Source organism: Melozone crissalis, unplaced genomic scaffold, assembly GCF_028551555.1.
Source record: "Melozone crissalis strain CALT ecotype California unplaced genomic scaffold, PUWL_Pcris_2 ptg000008l_1, whole genome shotgun sequence".
NCBI lineage: Eukaryota > Metazoa > Chordata > Aves > Passeriformes > Passerellidae > Melozone > Melozone crissalis.
Window position 1 is genome coordinate 12,060,397 of NW_026535786.1, and position 11,920 is coordinate 12,072,316.

At 51.6% G+C, this 11,920-nt stretch overlaps 1 pseudogene; it reads left to right on the top strand.

The window, feature by feature from the left end:
* Positions 1-232: 232 nt before the first annotated feature.
* The window catches only part of LOC128933225 (T cell receptor beta chain MC.7.G5-like), a 41,730-nt pseudogene continuing 30,042 nt past the window's right edge, over positions 233-11,920 (top strand).

Below are 11,920 nucleotides of genomic sequence, written 5' to 3' on the forward strand. Positions count from 1 at the left end.
TGTCCATTCCACCTGCTGCATCTCTGCAGGGTTCCTGCTATCCTGCAGAAACAGAGTTTGTGCTGACGCACAGTCTGTGTCATTGCCCAGGATTCCCAGCCAGCCAATGCCTTCTGTCATTTCTTGGCCAGCCCCACCCCGAGATGTCTCACCCTCACTCACTGCTCCCTCTGCACAAACCTTTGGGCAGCTCCAAGAGGCAGCTTGCTGACAGGGCAGGGGCTCTCCCGCCATGGTTCCCTGCTATTTCTTTGTGGCCATGCTGGCCCCTCTGGGTAAGTGAACTCAACCCAGCCCTGAGCACCTCCACTCATCCCGCTGCTGCTCTCCCAGCTGGGGAGCCACTTCCTGCCACTGCTTCATCCTGCACAGCTTTCTGCATGGAGGATCAGCAGGGAATGTGGGGGCAATGGGAATGCCTGAATCTTCTGCAATGGCCATCTATTTTTCATTCTTTGTGCAGTCATCAGATGGTTCTGGGTTTTGGATACAACCAGACCAGGAATGCACCTTGCCTATTGAGGAGAGATTGGAAATTCACCTGCAGATCAGAAGAGCTGTCCCGTGCCTCGAACTGCTCCCTTGGCTGCCCAATCCCTTCTCACTCTTTCCCTACTATACCACAGTGCCTAGCTGAAATTTTCCCCATTTTTTCCTCTTCCTCACTGCTCCTACTTTTCCTTTCCAGCGTTAGCCCTGGAACAGTCTCCAGACATGGTGATCAAAGAAGGCGAATCCGTGAATCTGGAATGCTCTGAGAAGAAATCCTCTAACAGAGCTATGTACTGGTACCTGCTGCCTTCAGAGAAGAATTCCAGTCTGACCCAGCTGGTTTATGCATATGAAGGTGCCAATGCAGTGGTGGAGAAGGGTTTTGAGAGCCATTTCAAGAGCAGCAAGATAAAAGGAGACAGTATCACCCTCTCAATAGAACATGCCTTTCTCAATGACTCTGGCACATACTACTGTGCTGAGAGTGAACACAGTGGTGAGACTGCTGAGGGAGCTGAGCACAAACTTGTCCCTGCACAAACAGGACCTGCTTTCCACTTGTGGCTGCTGCACGAGGCAGGGTGATCACTTCTCTCTCATTTGCTGCTCTGCTTCCTGGCCTTGTCTTCCTCCTCTTCTCAGATGCTGACCGTTTATTTGTCCATCATTGTCTCCTTGCCACTCCAGGCCTCTTTCTGCATTTAACTCTTATTCGCACTACACTTGCTTCTGTCAAGCCCTTCTTCTTCTCTCAGTCTCCCTTCCTTTCTGTAGATTCTTCTTTCTGTCTTCAATCTGCACGCTATTGTCATCCTCTCTACCATCTCCTGTCAACCCTGCTCATACTTCTGTCAAACAACAGAAGGAGTGTTTGTGTGGGAAGTTCTTGGTGCACCTGTGCATAAAGGCAAGGCCTGGCAGGTGTGGCAGTAGCCAGCACCGTGTGGCAGCTGCCCACAAGCTCCTCTGTTCCAACACCTTGTCTGCGGTTGTTCTGTGGCCAAGGAACAGTAACAGCAGAGCACAAGCCTGTGTTTACTCTGGTAGAGTGTTCCGTGGATCACTAAGTCCTCCATGCAGAGGGGTGTCTGGGGCAGGATCCACCTGCCTTCCAGCCCTTCATCCACATACAATTTATCTTCAGCAAACATAGGATAAAAATTACAGGTTACATTAGCAAGCTGAGCAGATAACAGAAATTTCCCACAGGGTACACTGTTCTATAGACCAGTAACTCAAGTGACGGTTGAGAGTGTCCTTATTAAGTTCCCTGATAACACCAAGTTAGGAGGACTTTCTGATAGCTGAGAAGGCCGTGCAGCCCGTCAGATGGGCCTTGACAGCTTGGAGGGATGGGGAGAGAGGAACATTCTCAAATTCAGCAAAGGCAAATGCAGGGTTCTGCACCTGGGGAGGAATTGCTCCATGCCGCAGCATATGGAAGCACTGACCAACAGCTCTTCAGAGAATTACCTGTTGGTCCTGCTGGACAAGAATCTCTCCATGAGCAAGTACTTTGTCCTGGTGGTCATGGAGGCATTGGTGTCCTGGGATGCATTAGGAAGAGCAATGCCAGCAGGGGGAAGGAAGTGAGGCTGCACTCAGCCCTGGTGAGGCACATCTGCAGTGAGGTGTCCCGTTCTGAGCTCTTGGATGCAAAGAGACATGGAGCTCCTAGAGAATATCCAGGACAGGAGATGAAGGTTGATTAGAAGAGTGGAGCATCTCTTTAGAGAACAAAGGTTGAGGGATCTGTACATGTTCTGCCTTGAGAAGAAACAACTATAGGCCACCTCATCAATGTCTACAAGGATCTGAACGGAGGGTTCCCGGAGGTGGATCCATATTCTTCACTGTGATGCCAAGCACTAGCAGAAGAGGCCAAGGGCAGAAAATGATGCACAGGAAGTTCCACCTGAATCTAAGGTCAGAGCTTTGCAGTGTCGAAGACTGCAAAGGAGCAGACTGCATAAAGAGGTTGTGGAGCCTTTCTCTCTGCAGATATCCCAGAATCATCTGGATACAGCTGTGTGCCATGTGCTCTGGAATGACTCTGCTTGAGCAGGGAGGTTGGAGCAGTGAGCCCCTGAGGTCCCTTCTTGGCTGGCCCATCCCATGATTCTCTCCTGCATAACACACACCCGTGCACAGCACAGGCCTGCTCAGGGCACTCCAGGTGGTTCCCACCCTGCACATTCCAATGCTAACATCCAGGCTTCCCAGGACCTAAACACAGGGCCCCACACAGCAGCCATGCCTGTTCAACATCACTGACTCCTCAAATCCTGTGTCTTCTGCAAGGCTCCCTGTGGAAACCCTGAGGGAGCATGCCCTAGTGTCGTGAGACAGAAGAACCTTCCCTGAAAAAGCTTTCAGACCCCATTGGCTCCTTCCCGTGTCCCTGAGCTGCTCGTCCCTATTCTCTGATTGACCGTCACCTTTGTACTGCCCCGAGACCAGGGTCAGCCCCCAGGCCCCTGTGGAGAGACAGGGAGACTCTCTGTGCTGGGGGTGCTGGGACCTGAATAGCTCACCACGGGGCTGAATTAAACAGCTCTGGACTTTATGCAAAGGTCCTTTTGCTCCCTTACCCTGGACTATGCTAGCCACAATTCAGACTGCTACAGCTCCCCAGGCACTGCCCTGCCCTCTGCTCACCCCAGGGAACTGGAGACCCTTGGCATGGACACATCAGGCACAGCCTCCTCTCTGCTGGAGTGCTGCTGCTGCTGGAGGTGGTGGTTGGGTCAGGATTTGGGGTTCCTACAAAGCAGCCCAATCTCTTTGCTTCTTTCTGCAACTACTGTAGAGGAATCTGGGGCCTTCCCAGAAGCTTCTCCAGGAAGCCTGGGGAAATGAATGCAATGGGACACACTCAGAGCTGCAGCAGAGGATTTGGGAGGAGCTGCAGGCATTGCTGCTCTCCTCTGCTGACAGGACACAGGGGAACATCTTCACTGCAAAGCCCTTCAGAGCCCTGGGCACTGCCATCACTCCATGTCCTGTATGGGCCAGCCTCACCCTGCTGTGCACACAGGCCAGCACAGACGGGCAGAGGCTCTGCCAGAGCTCTGTGCCCAAACTCAGGGCACACAAACTACCAGTGTCCTTTCCTGCCTACAGGGATTTCCCACTGCCTTGGGCAGGTGAGCAAGGCTGGGTGGACACAGAGAGCAGAGGACATGGTTTTCTCCAGCTTTGTCCATTTGTGTCCTGGAGCTCTTTTGCAGACTGCTGCAATAAAGAGACAAGGATTATAGCTGCTCTTCTCTGCCACAGAGAAGGTCAGGATGCACACATTCTGTGGGGCACACCCTTCTCCTCCGAAATCTCTCTGAGATGAAGAGTGTCTCAAAGGATAATCCCAGTACAGAAGCAAAGGCAGCCTGTTCTCTCCTGGAGATCCCCCTCTGGAGTTAGAGAAGAACAGCTACAGAACTATTCTCTGCCAGGCTCCAAGAGACACCAGCTCTGCAGGTCAGCACCTTCTCCCATACCTGGACAACACGTCAGGCCTGACTGGGAGAAGCAGAGATTCCACATTGCAGCTTGCAGGGATGGGAATCTGTGAGTGAGAGGGAGGCTAGGGAGGAGACAAACAGCGGGACACAGACACACAAACATGCATTCCTGAGGTCTCCTTGTCTTCCCATCAATTTCTGCCCCTTTGTGCATTCCTGCGCACACACTCAGGCTGCCCCACAGCCCCATCCTGCTCCGTGGTAGCTCTGAACTCTGGCACCTACTGAAGTCCCCCCTACTCTTGCCCAGCCACGCTCGCACACAGCAGGAAGCCAGAGGAGCAGAGTACAAGCAGCTCATGACTGCCTGCAGGTGTCATTGCCCACCGTTCCTGGGCACCAAGAGCCTTGGTGACATTTCAGACTGTCGCTCCCTCCCCTGCCCACCCACAGAGAGACGCATCTCCTGCTCTGCACCTCTCCTCTTTCCACACCTCTGTGTCTGTGCTGGCACCAGGGGCAGGTGCCTGGAAGGAGGGGGCCTTTCTCCATGGATTTCCACCGGTTCCTTGTGGCCATGCTGCTCCCTGTGGGTGAGTGGGCATTCCCTTGGTCCTGATCAGCTGCACTGGAGCTGCTGCTGCATCCTCAGCTCTGCTCCCAGTTGCTGGCACTGCCCCTTCCCAAGGATTCCAGGGCAGGGGTGGGCAATGAACCAGGTGAATTTTCCCACAACCTATTGAATCACAAAACTGTAGAATAGCTAGAAATTTGCTTTTTCCTGCCCTATTTTAATATTTTTCTAGAGAGTACTGAAGTTATTATTTCTCAAAACACATTTGGTGTGGCATTTGAAGTTGGTTTGTTTGGGGTTTTTGGAACCTATGTGTCTCTTTTAGGTAAACTGGTGACTGTCCCATTGCTTTTTGATATCCTGGCACCATTACATGCCATGTGGTACTTTAAGGAAGTGTATTATTGTCTTCAATGCATTTCACTTCCCACCATTCATCTCGTGTCTCTCCAGGCTGGGCCCTTCAGCAGTCACCAGATACAGTTGTCCGGGTGGGAGAAACCGTCACTCTGGAATGTTCTGCATCAGGGAAAACTTTTGTAAACATGTACTGGTACAAGTTACCCAAGGAGAAAGATGCCAGAATGCAGCTGGTTGTGTACTCAGTGGATGGCGGCAAAGCAGATATTGAGAAGGAATTCCAAAATCGCTTCCAGAGTAATGGGACTAGGAACAACCATTTAGCTGTGCAGATCCAGCATGCCCTACTCAATGACACAGGCACATATTTCTGTGCTGAAAAAATGCACAGTGAGTCAAAGGTTGGTGCAGCTCAGCACAAACCTTTCCAGGCAAACAGGGATCTGCCACCAGCAAACACTGAGCCCTGTGTTTGACAGTGCCCCATTTTCTTACTTGCACCGCAGCTCATCAGGAAAAAAAAGTTTGGATCTCTGGCTGTCCATCTGGCCATCTGTGTCTTTTTCCTGGTCTCTAACTGCTATTCTTTTCTTTCCCAACTCTGTATCACCTTCTGACTCTGGATTCTTCTTTTCCTCACTGTCATCACTCATTTCTCTTCCATTTAAAAACTGCTTCTCACTTTCTTCTTTTCATGTCTTTCTCTGTATTCCTCAGAATTTCCCTTTCTGTCCTCTCATACCTCGTCCCTTCCTCTTTCCTCTTCCCTTCCTCCTCCATCTCTCCTTCCTTACAATCAGTTACATCAATTCAAGGCTTGGGAAACAGCATGTGGAATAGCTCACACAGTCCTTTCCCTCTCCACCAGCTGGAAAGACAAGGCTCCCTGTGCCTCAGCTCCCCTCAGGTATTCACCTTCCTCTCCTGCCGCTCTCACTGCAGAGCCCATGAGAGCCCTCACAGCTCTGAGTGCTTGGGCTGCTATGGTCTCTTTCAGGCTCCTGCCTCCCTCTCACAGGTGGCATTTGCTGTGCTCACAGGGCTCATAGAGAAGAAGAGCTGTCACACAGCTGGCTGGGACATGGGGTGGCCAGGCAGGGACTGAACCAGCCATGACTGGGGAAGACTGGGAGAGTGCATGAGAAAATTCCAGGCACCTCTGGGTGGCCTTTATCCCTCATTCCTCCATCTCGCAAGGACTTCAGAGGCAGGAGGGGAGCAGCCATCATTCCTCTGCCTTGCACACACTCAGACTCCCCTGCAGGCTAAGCACAGTTCTGTCCTTCCAGTCCCATCCTTCCCTCCACATCCACCCATGCCCAGCCTGTCCATTCAACCTGCTGCATCTCTACAGGGTTCCTGCTATCCTGCAGAAACAGAGTTTGTGCTGACACACAGTTTGTGTCATTGCCCAGGGTTCCCAGCCAGCCAATGCCTCCTGTCATTTCTTGGCCAGCCCCACCCCGAGATGTCTCACCCTCACTCACTGCTCCCTCTGCACAAACCTTTGGGCAGCTCCAAGAGGCAGCTTGCTGACAGGGCAGGGGCTCTCCCGCCATGGTTCCCTGCTGTTTCTTTGTGGCCATGCTGGCCCCTCTGGGTAAGTGAACTCAACCCAGCCCTGAGCACCTCCACTCATCCCGCTGCTGCTCTCCCAGCTGGGGAGCCACTTCCTGCCACTGCTTCATCCTGCACAGCTTTCTGCATGGAGGATCAGCAGGGAATGTGGGGGCAATGGGAATGCCTGAATCTTCTGCAATGGCCATCTATTTGTCATTCTTTGTGGAGCCATCAGATGGTTCCTGGATTTTGGACACAAACAGCCCAGGAATGCACCTTGCCTATTGAGGAGACCTGGGAAATTCACCTGCAGATCAGAAGAGCTGTCCCATGCCTGGAACTGCTCCCTTGGCTGCCCAATCCCTTCTCACTCTTTCCCTACTATCCCACAGCGCCTAGTTCAAATGTTTCCTATTTTTTCCTCTTACTCACTGCTCCTACTTTTCCTTTCCAGTATTAGCCCTGGAACAGTCTCCAGACATGGTGATCAAAGAAGGCCAATCTGTGATTCTGGAATGTTCCAACAAGAAATCCTCCAACACAGCTATGTACTGGTTCATGCTGCCTTCAGAGAAGAATTCCAGTCTGACCCAGTTGGTTTATGCAGTTGAAGGTGCCAATGCAGTGGTGGAGAAGAGTTTTGAGAGCCATTTCAAGAGCAGCAAGATAAAAGGAGACAGTATCACCCTCTCAATAGAACATGCCTTTCTCAATGACTCTGGCACATACTACTGTGCTGAGAGTGATCACAGTGGTGAGACTGCTGAGGGAGCTGAGCACAAACTTGTCCCTGCACAAACAGGACCTGCTTTCCACTTGTGGCTGCTGCACGAGGCAGGGTGATCACTTCTCTCTCATTTGCTGCTCTGCTTCCTGGCCTTTCCTTCCTCCTCTTCTCAGATGCTGACAGTTTATTTGTCCATCCTTCTCTCCTTGCTACTCCAGGCCTCCCTTGGCATTTAACTCTTATTTACAGTACACTTCCTTCTGTCAGCCCTTCTTCTTCTCTTTTTGCCTCCCTTCCCTTCCCTAGCTTCTCCTTTCTGACTTCAATCTGCACTCCACTGGCTTCCCCTTACTTATCTCCAGTCAACCCTGCTCACACTTCTCACTGTCAAACAGAAGGAGTGTTTGTGTGGGTAGTTCTTGGTGCACCTGTGCATAAAGGCAAGGCCTGGCAGGTGTGGCAGTAGCCAGCACTGTGTGGCAGCTGCCCACACGCTCCTCTGTTCCAGCACCTTGTCTGTGGTTGTTCTGTGGCCAAGGAATAGGAACAGCAGAGCACAAGCCTGTGCTTGCTCTGGTAAAGTATTCCGTGGATCCCTAATTCCTCCATGCAGAGTGGTGTCTGGGGCAGGTTCCACCTGCCTTCCTGCCCTTCATCCACATACAGTTTATCTTCAGCAAATAGAGGATAAAAATTACAGGTTACATTAGCAAGCCGAGCAGATAACAGGAATTTCTCACAGGTTTCAGTGTTCTATACAGCAGTGACTCAGATGAAGGGTAGAGAGTGTCCGTATCAAGTTCCCTGATAACACCAAGTTAGGAGGAGTTTCTGATACCCGAGAAGGCCGTGCAGCTGTTCAGATGGACCTTAACAGCTTGGAGGGATGGGCAGAGGGGGATATTCTGGAATTCATGAAAAGCAAATGCAGGATTTTATGTATGTGGTAAATACCTTATGAACTAGCCAAGGCTAGGGGCTGATCTGATGGTGAACAGCTCTTTAGAAGAGGACCTGGGGTTCCTGCTGGACAAGAAGCTCTCTGTGAGTCAGCAATTTGTCCTGATGGCCATGAAGTCAGTGGTGTCCTGGGATGCATTAGGAAGAGCATTGCCAGCAGGGGGAAGAAGGTGAGGATGCACTCAGCCCTGGTGAGGCACATCTGCAGTGCTGTGTCCTGTTCTGGGCTCTTTGGTGCATAAGAGACATGGAGCTCCTGGAGAATGTAGAGGACAGGAGATGAAAGGTGTTCAGTAGAGTGGAGCATCTCTTCGGAGAATAAAGGCTGAGGGACCTGGGCATGTTCTGCCTTGAGAAGAAACAACTAACTGGCCACCTCATCAATGTCTACAAGTATTTGTAGGAAAGGTTCCTAGATGTGGATCCAAGTTCTTCACTGCGATGCCAAGCACGAGGAGAAGAGGCCAAGGGCAGAAAATTATGCACTGGTAGTTCCACCTGAATCTGCGATAAGAACTCTACACATTTGAGGACAGTTGAATGCAGCAGATTGCCCAAAGGTGTTGCAGAGCCTCTCTCTCTGGAGATATCCCAGAACCATCTGGATACAGCTATGTGCCATGTGTTCTGGGGTGACTCTGCTGGAGCAGGGAGGTTGGAGCAGTGACTCCCTGAGGTCCCTCTTTGGCTGGCCCATCTCATGGTTGTGTCCTGCATAACACACACCCGTGCACAGCACAGGCCTGCTCAGGGCACTCCTGGTGGTTCCCACCCTGCACATTCCCATGCTAACATCCAAGCTTCCCAGAGCCTAAAGGCAGGGCCCCACACAGCAGCCATGCCTGTTCAACATCACTGACTCCTCAAATCCTGTGTCTTCTGCAAGGCTCCCCATGCACTGCCCTGCCCTCTGCTCACCCCAGGGAACTGGAGACCCTTGGCATGGACACATCAGGCACAGCCTCCTCTCTGCTGGAGTGCTGCTGCTACTGCTGCTGCTGCAGGTGACAGGATGTGGGGTTCCTACAAAGCAGCCCAATCTCTTTGCTTTTTTCTACTACTTCTGTAGAGGAATCTGGGGTCTTCCCTGAATCTTCTCTAGGCAGCCTGGGGAAATGAATGCAATGGGACACACTCAGAACTGCAGCAGAGGATTTGGGAGGAGCTGCAGGCATTGCTGCTCTCCTCTGCTGACAGGACACAGGGGAACATCTTCACTGCAAAGCCCTTCAGAGCCCTGGGCACTGGCATCACTCCATGTCCTTTATGGGCCAGCCTCACCCTGCTGTGCACACAGCCCAGCACGGATGGGCAGAGGCTCTGCCAGAGCTCTGTGCCCAAACTCAGGGCACACAAACTACCAGTGTCCCTTCCTGCCTACAGGGGTTTCCCAGTGCCTTGGGCAGGTGAGCAAGGCTTGGTGGACACAGAGAGCATAGGACATTGTTTTCTCCAGCTTTGTCCATTTGTGTCCTGGAGCTCTTTTGCAGACTGCTGCAATAAAGAGACAAGGATTATAGCTGCTCTTCTCTGCCACAGAGAAGGTCAGGGTGTATCAGCACATCCTGTGGGGCACACCCTTCTCCTCCGAAATCTCTCTGAGATGAAGAGTGTCTCAAAGGATAATCCCAGTACAGAAGCAAAGGCAGCCTGTTCTCTCCTGGAGATCCCCCTCTGGAGTTAGAGAAGAGCAGCTACAGAACTATTCTCTGCCAGGCTCCAAGAGACACCAGCTCTGCAGGTCAGCACCTTCTCCCATACCTGGACAACACATCAGGCCTGACTGGGAGAAGCAGAGATTCCACTTTGCATCTTGCAGGGATGGGAATCTGTGAGTGTGAGGGAGGCTCGGGAGGAGACAAACAGCGGGACACAGACACACAAACATGCATTCCTGAGGTCTCCTTGTCTTCCCATCAATTTCTGCCCCTTTGTGCATTCCTGCGCACACACTCAGGCTGCCCCACGGCCCCATCCTGCTCCGTGGTAGCTCTGAACTCTGGCACCTACTGAAGTCCCCCCTACTCTTGCCCAGCCACGCTCGCACACAGCAGGAAGCCAGAGGAGCAGAGCACAAGCAGCTCATGACTGCCTGCAGGTGTCATTGCCCACCGTTCCTGGGCACCAAGAGCCTTGGTGACATTTCAGACTGCCGCTCCCTCCCCTGTCCACCCACGGAGAGACGCATCTCCTGCTCTGCACCTCTCCTCTTTCCACACCTCTGTGTCTGTGCTGGCACCAGGGGCAGGTGCCTGGAAGGAGGGGGCCTTTCTCCATGGATTTCCACCGGTTCCTTGTGGCCATGCTGCTCCCTGTGGGTGAGTGGGCATTCCCTTGGTCCTGATCAGCTGCACTGGAGCTGCTGCTGCATCCTCAGCTCTGCTCCCAGTTGCTGGCACTGCCCCTTCCCAAGGATTCCAGGGCAGGGGTGGGCAATGAACCAGGTGAGCTTTTCCACTGGCGATTTCATCAGGAAATCTGTGAGATTCAAAGTTTGTTTTTTCCTGCCCCATTTTAATACTACACTTGAGTGTACCAAAGTCATTATTTCTGTAACCAGATTTACTGTTGCATTTGAAGTTGATTTGTTTGTGGTTTTTGTAACTTATGTGTCTTTTTCAGAGAAGCACGGCACTGGCCCATATCTTTCTGATATCCTGGTGCCATTGCGTCCCATGGCATACTTCAAGGATGTGTATTTTTATTCTCTTCAATGGATTTCACTCCCCACCTTTCATCTCCTGTCTCTCCAGGCTGGGCCCTTCAGCAATCACCAGATACAGTTGTCCGGCTGGGAGACACCATCACTCTGCAATGTTCTGGACAGGGCAACATAGTCAAGACTATGTACTGGTACAAATTACCCATGGAGAAGGATGCCAGAATGCAGCTGGTTGTGTATTCACTGGAAGGCGGCAAAGCAGATATTGAGAAGGAATTCCAAAATCGCTTCCAGAGTAACGGGACTAGGAACAACCATTAAGCTGTGCAGATCCAGCATGCCCTACTCAATGACACAGGCACATATTTCTGTGCTGAACAAGATCCACAGTGAGTCAAAGGCTGGTGCAGCACAGCACAAACCTTTCCAGGCAAACAGGGGTCTGCCACCAGTACACACCGAGCCCTGTGCTTGACAGAGCCCCGTTTTCTTACTTGGCCTCCAGCTGTTCTGAAAAGACACTCTGTGTCTGTTGCCCATCTGTCTGTCTTTAGCATGGTCTATATCTGCTTTTCTGCTCTTTCCCATCTCTGCCTCACCTTCTGACTCTGTTTTCTTCTTGTCCTCACTACCTCCACTCATTTCTTTGCCACTCTCAGACTGCTTCTCACTTTCTTACTTCTGCGTCTCTCTGTGTCCCTGTCCTTTCCTTTGTGTTCGGTTACACCTATTCTTTTCCTATTTCCTATTCCATTCCACATCCATCTCTCCTTTAAATCTGTCTGGTATGTCAACTTATGGTTTGACAACCAGGATGTGGAGTAGTTCATACAGCCCATTCCTTCTCCAGAATCTCGAAATACGTGGCCCTCTAATCATTGTCCCTACTGGTCTGAAAGGGAAGGGCACACAGCTGTGCAGCTGGGACCCCGTGTTACATCACTAGCCCGTGGCCTGAGCACTGCAATGTTTATGATGTAATCCAATCTTCACAGTTTCCCAGGAGTGTAGGCAAAGAGTCCCAGGCAGCGGCAGATACTCATGACTACCAACACTCCCTGAGCTTTCCTTCCTGCCCTCCTGCTACTTTCATTTCCTGTCTTCCTTTTAGTGTTCATTCTTAA